The following is a 9,599-nucleotide window of genomic DNA, read 5'->3' as shown; positions in this document are numbered from 1 at the left end:
CTGCAGGAGCTGGTGGTATCAATTCCAAGACACAGATTCACATTTATTCTCCTCATATGGATTTACTATGAGACAGAATAGAAATCCCAATATAGACCAAAAACACATTTCAAAAAGTAAGATGAATAATGGTCTTTAAGATGCATTTAAAACACCCTGAATGTCTGCTAACACATCTACTTTAAGGAATATTATTTAAAGAGGCAAGCCAACAATTTAGTGTTGCACCTCCATAGAGATGCATGGGAGAGAAGTGTAGTCAAAATCAAGGGAAAGAGGGGCGACAAATCCTGATTTTTCACCATAGTAGTATAGTACAAGCTCCAAAAACACTGGAAAATATGTTTCCCACAATGCAATGCTACGTCATCTCTTTTAAACTTTGCTGACTTGGTTACCATGTTTTTAGTTTAGATTTGCTGTTGTTAAAGCTACTAAAAGGAACTTTCATTGAGTGTTGAGTTTGGCGGCCCCTGTGGACACACGTGGTAGTGTTCCCGAGCATCAGAGTCCCTTCGGACAGTCTGCCCCGCTCAGTCCAGGTTCTGGATCCAACGTTCCTTCCAGAATTCAAGGTAACATGGGGGTGAGTGGTTTATAAACAAATTGTCATTTTGTGGGTGAAGTATGTCTTTAAGTGTGAGCACAGTTTGGTGAGCAAACCTCCAGTATCTCTGAGTCATCAATGTGAATCAAAATGTACATATGCTGTTCTATTTCTGCTTGTTTGCATACTGGTACCAGTTAATCTACACCCACAAGACACGGTGCGAATAATGGATTTGGACAAGAATCAAGAACGAAGACGTCGGATGTTGTCAGTGTCTTTGCCAGAACGGTGTTGGGCTCAGTAAAGTACGAACAGCAATCACACACAGGGACTATTAACCATCTCGATCACGAAGCAAATGATTAAATTCTGCAGCTTACTTCTATTTTCCGCAGAGGAAGCAAACGAAGGCTCCGACACTGTAACTGTGAAGGATGACTGGTAATTTGGTTCCTTAAAGAAGTCTCTGAGGAGCTAAATAGTCTCGAGATGTACGACGATGCGATCAAAGACGCCAAAACAATTAATAGGAAAATCAAATGTGTGAATGATGTGATTTGAGACGAGTCTGTGAGTGGGCGATGAGGAGGGGAGACTCTTGGTGTGGTTTGAGCCTAATCCAATTCACTCAGTAAGCTGTAGCCTAATATGCTACAAGTGGATGAAGTGATATCTTCACTTCGCTCTCTGGACGCACAAGACACCGGCGCAGCCTCTCTCTCCTGCTCTGACTCATGAGATGTGGCAATTTTAAATACATAAATGTAATTATGTTGGTATCGAGCCTCCACTCCGCTGTCTGTCTGACTACAGGAGATCACATTACTGTCTCATCCTGGAAGACTTGTCCTGCAGACATGAGACACTTCATATTTTGTGTGCACGTAGTTACACAGTTTGGACGGGTACTTGAAGGTGAAAGTCACGTTTAGCGACGGAGGAATCGATGAAACTCAGCCCCCCCTTGACTCTGCTGGTGGCAACCATTATATATTGTATCACACATAGAAAACAAATGTCGTTCAAGCCACCGCACCTTCATGGCTCACGATAGACGTAAGAAATATGTTGGACAGCGAATCAATATTTTGATATTAACAATAGATGACTTTGTTTGTAAAAGTGGTCTGTCATTGTGACAAACCCACAGAATCACCTGACTCTGCCGTTCCTCAGCTCCACCGAGCAGCAAAAGAAAAGCCTTGAGATCCAGCGAAACACTGATCACAACAGGTCAGCCGCCGTCTCGCTGTGTTGAGAGAACAGCTGCCCGATTCCCGCTGATGTCCTCGTGTAGCCGCTGTGGTTTCTATAGGTTATCGGCCCTGCGCCGGTGTTTCTTTCTTTCCCCTGTAAAGCTGTGAAACCCTCCGTCAAACCATTCAAACACCCGTCAAGTTGAACGTGCTGTTCAAGATTTGAATGGCCGCCTGTTAAACTGAAAGGATTTCTTCGTGGTTTTGTTGCAGCAGCAACACTCAGAAGTCCCTCTTGTACTGTAGCTTGTCACCGATATGTGCGGAGCGACACAAACGTCCCTCTGAGGACAAATGGGTCTCTAGAAGTCTGATCCCAGTGGCTAAACAGCACGTCTTTACCGCCATGGCTTGATATATAACGCCTGTGTTATTGCCGTGGACGGCACAGACACGTAGGCGCCGAACTCAAGGAGTCACAGAGAGTATGCTGCTGGACATCTTGCCTCCCTTATGCATCATGTTTATTGCATGTCTTTGTAGTCACTGAGTCCTTTGTAGCCGATTTGCATCTATTTTTGCTCATTTTGTGTCTATTTATGGTGGTTTAATACCCATTTTTAGTCGTTTTGCGTGTCTTTGTCATACAGTTGAGTTGTTTGTAATCGTTCATTGTTTGTTTTTGGTCGTATTGTGTCTATTTTCTGTTGTCATTTGCAGCGGTAGCATCTGACACATAGACCCGGAGGTTGGCAACACTTTCGCTCTGCAACGCTTCAGAGGAATCGGCCTCCGGTTTACTGCGTCAGTTCGGGGACAGCCTGTCAATTCCCCGCTGATGTTCCCTTTGGCTTTTCCCTTTAAAGCAGCTTCAGTGCTGAGACAGCAGATACAGCAGGGCGAGCAACATTCTGACATGTGGAAAAAAAAGACACCTCGTGGTATTTTGAAAATAGCTTTTGCCACTTTATTTCCCTGTTGACTTTTCCCCTTCCCCACATGTTGAAGAAGCTTCCACACCTGGATTTATTGATCGTTTCTCGTCACAATCGCAGTGGTTACTGATCCAGCCTTCTTGGTGGTTCAAAAGAGTTTTGACGTGAAAACATGGGAACGTCTTGCTTTTTTAAAGCGTAACTATTTTGACAGTTACTGTGAGCTTGGTGCACGTGATCTTACCGACACATGACTACAGAGGAGAGTGCCTAAATATCCTGATATCCGCTGTTCTTTCCGACTCTCTTTGTGTGTCTGAGCTGTGAATGAAACGCAACGCGCTGTACTTTGAATCCAGGGACACAGCAGACACCTTTGAAGTTCAGCTCTAGCATCCCATTTCCTAAGGTCTGGCGCATCTGACAGTAACTTACACACACACACACACACACACACACACACACACACACACACACACACGTGAAGAAGCTCCTCGTCTAGCAGGATTCGATCTGCAGACGTTTCTGCATCCTGCACCACTTTTGATTGAGGAACTCAAGTATTCAGCTGCCTGTTTTTTGTCTCGACTTTGTTTGAGGTGTTTCTTTCTCTGAGCTCTCTGAGCTCTATTTTCCAAAACAAGCAACAAGTTCTCGTAGCAAAACGACAAAATTGTTCCTTATTTCTTTCCAAAATAGACACTTATGTGCGTTTTCTGATCCGGACAACACGTCCTCCTTCTCTCCCTGCATTTGCCGTCTGCCGCTCTACTGACAAAATCAAATAAATGCAGAATGCCATTAAAAAAAATGCTTGAAAAATAATTTATACAACCAAAATTACTATTGAAAACTCCAGAACAAACACCAAATACATCTTGTGGTTCCAAAGTCAAGAATGAGCCTTCAACTTCTACATTTTTAAAGCCATGCATGGATGAGAAAATGCTTGAAGTGCTCAGAAAAATGCAGGTTTTTCCTTTTCTTCTTCTGCACTAATTCACTTCATTTGCTTGTGGATGTATGCCACTAACTGTAGGACATGAATACAGTTTCATATCTCACCGAAGCTACAGAATGTCTCAGACATGTCAACACAGATATGTGCGCCTCGCTTCCGTTAATGGGATTCTGCAGCATGCTTGCTTGCAATTACCCCCTAACCTCGATAATGTATCGGCCTAGTGGGTTTACCAGGCCGACGAGTCATCGCCAAAGACACTTCATCAGCAATTATACATGCAGGAGAACTTGCGACGGTCAGGGTTGTGTTGTGGGAAGTTCTTGTTTGTCGACATTGATGCTTGTGGCAGAGAAGGGCAGGAGGGATTGCAGAGTGCAGCATTAGCTGTGGGTCGCAGACAGGATGCTGGCTCAGCGCCACACCGAGAGCAGCGGAGCCTCTCAGACACCTTGATTAGCTTGACAACCGGCTGCGTGTCCATCACAATGTGCTCTCGAGTGCGATGAAAGGGTCGGGGCTGCGGAGGCCCTGATGGATTTTGGGAAGGACAAAAAGGGGAAGTGAGCGGACATCCAGTGATTGTATCGACGGCGCGCTCAGACCTGTTGGCATCACGCTTGACTTGTTTAAGAGGCAAGGCGTGCAGCTCCTCTTCCACCTTTTGTCTTAGAATTAAAGTTATATCATAAAATGAGTCATGGACGGTAGCTCAGTACATTTAAGGCCATCTGTAGTTTGGGGAAGAGTGAAAGAAAAGCCTTCAGTGCTGTTCTTTGCTCTTCTTTCAATGAAGAAATACTCTCCAGCTCTGATACAAACTAACGCTATCGCATACCAACCTCTTTAGGTCACACACACCTAAGCCACGCCCCTAGCTGCCGGTAGCTCCTCAGAGGACCCCGATTGGTCCGTACTCATGTCTTACCGGACGCATTATTTAAAGCCTGACGAGATGAATTTGCGTGTGATATGTGATCCAGCGATTCTCGCGAGGATCCAGTTGTATTAAAAGGTCAGGTATTTAAAGGTCAGATAGAGCTGGAGAGAAACACACACACACACACACACACAAACCTAAATAATAATTCCCAAAATAAAAGGAAGGCAACAATGAGAAAATAACAGTTTACCTAACTTTTCATCGTCACTGCAATCAGCAGAAATATTCACAAGCAAGTGCGAGTTTGCTAGACTTTCAGAAGATGAGCTCTTACGATGCGTTTTAAAATCCAATATGAATAATTTTGCAACCCGCCTCTTATCAGCTGGACATGAAAAGGAATCCGACACTGACCGGATGACGCTAGTGATGCCTTTTTTTGATGGTTCCTTTATAAGCTGCAATCAGACAGAGTAAAACACGGCGGTAAACAGTAATTTTCCAGCACCAAACAAAAATAACATCAAGCGCGAGTAACGCTGCACACGGGTACAATGAGAACTTGTCCACCCAGTGAGCAATTCTGATAACCAGCAGAGAAAAGCCTTTCAGAGACGCAGTGCACTTCCTGTCTTCATCGCCAACTTTGTCACAGCCAAATGGTCAAACCGTGATGCGAATGCTCCCGACACAAGAAAAACAGCATTTAAACATAAAACATAAAGTGTACTCAACAGTTTGGTGACTGAGATTCATGAGCACGAAACCCGATGTTAAGAGAGTGAAGAGCTATGAATGCAATCAGCCGGGACTGTGAAATATAAAGAATTGTAAATGCTGAAGTATGTTTGGTTGAATAATCACGACTCCGCGGCTGATGAACGGGGTTCTGGCTGTGTTCAAATATGATCAGTGCATTATTCCCATCAGAGCGGTTGGCACTTACATAAATCAATACTTCTGCTGTAGAACAAGCTCAAGATATGATTGCACAAAAAAACAAAAAATCTCATTTCCATACAAAATAACTAATTTGACCTTTATACTTTTCTGTTGTTTCTTTCTAAATTGGACATGAACCAGACCAAAAACCCGGAATTCAAACTGATTCATTCATTTTTATTCTGTAGGTATTAGTGATGTATGAGGCCGTACTGCATAGGATGGAAATCTCAATCTCTCTTAAACCAAAATTCATGTCCAAATCACCAAATGGACAGATTCCCTGCATTCAGAATTGCGCGCTGTTTACTTCTGTCATTCCCTTTAGCTGCGGCGAGAAGCTTATGTAACGCAACATGCGATGCATGATCATCAGCGCTGCTGTCTCCCTGAGAGGAATCAATTTGCCCCCATGGCTTCTCGCCTTGCCCTTTTCCAACAGCTCAACCCTTTTTCTTTCTTCTCTCCGTGGCGCTTGTTCTCCTGCCTGCACGGGTCAGCGGTGTGAGTCCCTTCATGGTTACTAACTAGCTGTCACCCTGCCCACCAACCGAAACGCACAGTTTGAAGCTTACTCGTTGTGAAACACGCCGACAAAACACGCCGAAGCAGCTTGGATGGCGCTTCTGCGTTTAAACAGCATTTTGCACAACATTTAGCAAATGAAGTGAGCCTGTGTGCAGTCCACCGTGTGAATTCTGTCAAAAATGTTGACACACAAGAAAAAGCATTTACAGGTCACGCTAAGAGACGGCCACAATCAAACTCCTGTCAAACACACGCCAGCCGGCTTTGTCGCCGCACGTCTCGACTGGACAAATTTGATGTGCATGCGACGACCATGACTCCCATTCCGGCGCGCCTCGCTGCACGAGGCGGGCGGGAAATCGATTAACCTTTAAGGCGGCAGGAGAAGCACCCAGCTAGCCGGGAGGGGAGCAATGCATCTGTGTGTAAAGGTTAGGGGAGATGTGGAGGAATGAAGCACAGATATACAATCAACCTTCTCTTCATTATCATATAATTATACGTCTCTCGCCAAAAAAATACGTTTTCAAAATTCAACGGCAATGTTTTTTTCCTGGAATGCTGACCCGGTTACTCAACAATCCACGGAGCTTGTTGTGAGCTGTTACATGTCGGAGCTACGTTTGAAAGAAAAGTCTCTCAGGGAGGAGAGCCGAGATGGAAGCTAAGCTAACCCCGCTAGGACCTGAGGATACTCCACTACCCAGACTACTGTCTGATGTCCGAACCCAGCAACGGGAGGTCGGTGACTGTCGAGCCCACATTTCCGCAGAGTCCTGGATCGTAACAAGAGTTAAAAAAATAAATAGGAGAAAGGGACAGCCGACAGCTACATGTTTGTAGTAATCCACCAGTGTGTGCGGGCAGAGTAACGTAATGGTTTGAATGAATTGCTTAAAATGGAAACTGATACTGGTCTTCAATCCCTCGGCTTCTGTACGTCTGAGTAAGTAAAGGTACATCTGTTCAAAGTCAGGAATAGAGGAAAAGTTAAGTTCTATTCGTGTGCTGTACATTACAATAAGAGAATTCTCTTCTCAAAAACCCAATTCTTTTTAGGTCCAACGACGTCATTTTGAATGTCTAACGAGGAGAGTAAATGCCACGATCCTCTGTGGATCCCTGCCCTGGGCTGTATTAAACATTTAATGAGATATTTAATTGATGGCTCTGCATAGCTATCTGACAAGAAGGCATGATCTCTCACACGTGCCGGCAAGGCTTCAAATGGCATTTCTTCCCGTTTTATGACACACTGTGTGCAGCGGAGTGTAAAACTGCTCGCGTTACCGACCACTGACGGCGGAAAGGTAATCAGAAAGGCCATTTTGAAAAACGTAATTTCAGTTAATAACCGCACAGAAAGGCATTGCGGGTTTTAGAAGCGAGGAGCACTTAGCGGAATTGAGGTAAAATTCACAGAAAGCATTCAGTCGGGGTCGCAAAGTGACAGCTGCATTCAGAGCCAGACAGACAGAAACATTAATATTCAGGTAAAAAAAATACTTTTACTTCACAAGTAAAAACCAGAATCTACACACACATGAGTTTGTAGGATGTGGAAATATGTTCACAGTTAATTTCAATACAATGATAACAACAGTCAGCCGAAAAATCGGACTGTCAGTAAACTTTGCTGTGTGCAGTGTTTCTAATGGTTTATTCAGTTCCAAGAGGGTAATGAATGTAAGTCTCTCAGGGCTCAGGCGAACACGGAAACCCCCTCAGTCGTTGAAGCCTCTCTTCAACAACACGTGTCACTACTGAAACGGAAAATCTCTCAAAGTGCTCACCCTCTCCACAGGAGCCTCAGAGGAGCCTCGGCTGCCATCAAGTCATCAGCACACAAGCACAGATCTGCAAAGTGGCTCTTGATGGGACCCGTGTACATTTGAGGCGAACGCGTTTGATTTCAGAGAGTGAGAAAGTGAAGTAAAGTGGGTATTTTTCTCTGCAGATGAATTTCTGTGCAGGGTCGAGGCATTCCACTGGTTAGCAATGCTCTCAAAAGCATAATAGAGCTCTGACATGGAGATCGCACTCGATGGCTCGTGGGCTGGACTGGAATCTCATATCATTTGCACCAACGACGGAGGTGAACCTTCTTGATCTATCATTCTTTCTTTTCAAGCAAGATATTTTTCGGGTTATGGTGAGAAAGGATCGGTCTTCTCGACAAGATTGGCTGTGTAGTTACTGTTCGTGCTCGCCATCGGTGCCACAGGGTCGGATTCTGCGGCAAAATCATGCAGTTTCACCAGAAACTTCTTCAGTTCAGACTCCAGCAGAGACCGGTCCACCGTGGACGGACCCAGATCCTCTAGCAGAGACCAGTCCACCGTGGACAGACCCAGATCCTCCAGCAGAGACCGGTCCACCGTGGACAGACCCAGATCCTCCAACAGACACCGGTTTTACTTTCAAAACGGCAAAAAATGACCTTAAAGAACAACCCAGATCGCTTGGTTTCACATACCTGCCTCGTCCATTCTCCAGAACCATTAACCCGAGTCCGATAACGCAGTACGATAACGCAAAGGAGACAGACCAAGACTGAAGCGGGTCTCTGTTAGTTGTGATTGCACAACAGCGTTATCCCTTCCTCCTGAGTCGGCCTTTTGTCCCCAAGGTGATGTGCTGATGAGCCGCTTCTCCCTAAAGGCGCGTTATCTCTGCAGGCTTCCAACACACCGCGAACAGACGGCCCGATAGGATCAACGCCGGCCTGCAGGACGCCCGAGCCAGAGGAAGGACAGGTTGCTGGTTTAATCAGGTGTGCACCTTTATCGGGTTGTTTCACTGTTTGAGTCAACAAGTGATGGAAATAAAGAGTTTTCAGACAAATGCAGGACTGTTTTCACCACAAAAAAAAATCTGGTAACAATACACAAAACTAAAAATAATTTTTGGCAGGATCACAAAGGAGGTTTGCTCTCATCAAACCACAATCAGGATGAAACCTTTGCTTGCAAAAGGGAAGGCCTGACTCTCTTTGTTTACAGCACATGTTGACGCCATATGGTCAGACCCCAACACAGCCAACTCAAAATCTCCTTTAATAACCTTTGGGAAGCAAAAAAAGCCCGGTGCTAAAGAAGACGAAGGGTATGTCAGAGGAAGCTTCATTCACAGTTCTATCTTGTGCGTGGGCGAGGGTTTAAGAACAGGTCATCCGGTGTTCGTGGCGGGTTGTCAGAGTAGAGAGACGATGAGGTGCAGGTAGCTCTCCAGCCCTGTTTGTTTGAGTGTCTGCGCTGTCGATTTCTGTCAACTGTACCTCAGGATTATAATAAAGGCGGCGAGGCCTTGTGACTTTATCGGGGATTATGTGTTCCTGTCTCGCCTGCTCTCCTCTCATGAGATTTGTTCTCAGCTATTTGGGGAAGAAGCACATTGAAACATATTGTCAATTTCTCCTTTTCTCTCTCTCTCGCTCTCTCTTTAGGGGATTATCTGATCAAGTCGTTTATCTTCTGAAATGTCTGCAATGTGACTTCCATCATAATTGAAAAAAAAGAGAAAATCCATCACATTCTTGTGTCATCTCCAGAGTTATTGAGATTTCGCAGCTCAGAGCATCAATGTTGAACCGAGCTGATACAAA

Source organism: Melanostigma gelatinosum (genome assembly GCF_949748355.1).
Source record: "Melanostigma gelatinosum genome assembly, chromosome: 22".
NCBI lineage: Eukaryota > Metazoa > Chordata > Actinopteri > Perciformes > Zoarcidae > Melanostigma > Melanostigma gelatinosum.
Note: the sequence above shows the minus strand (reverse complement) of the source record.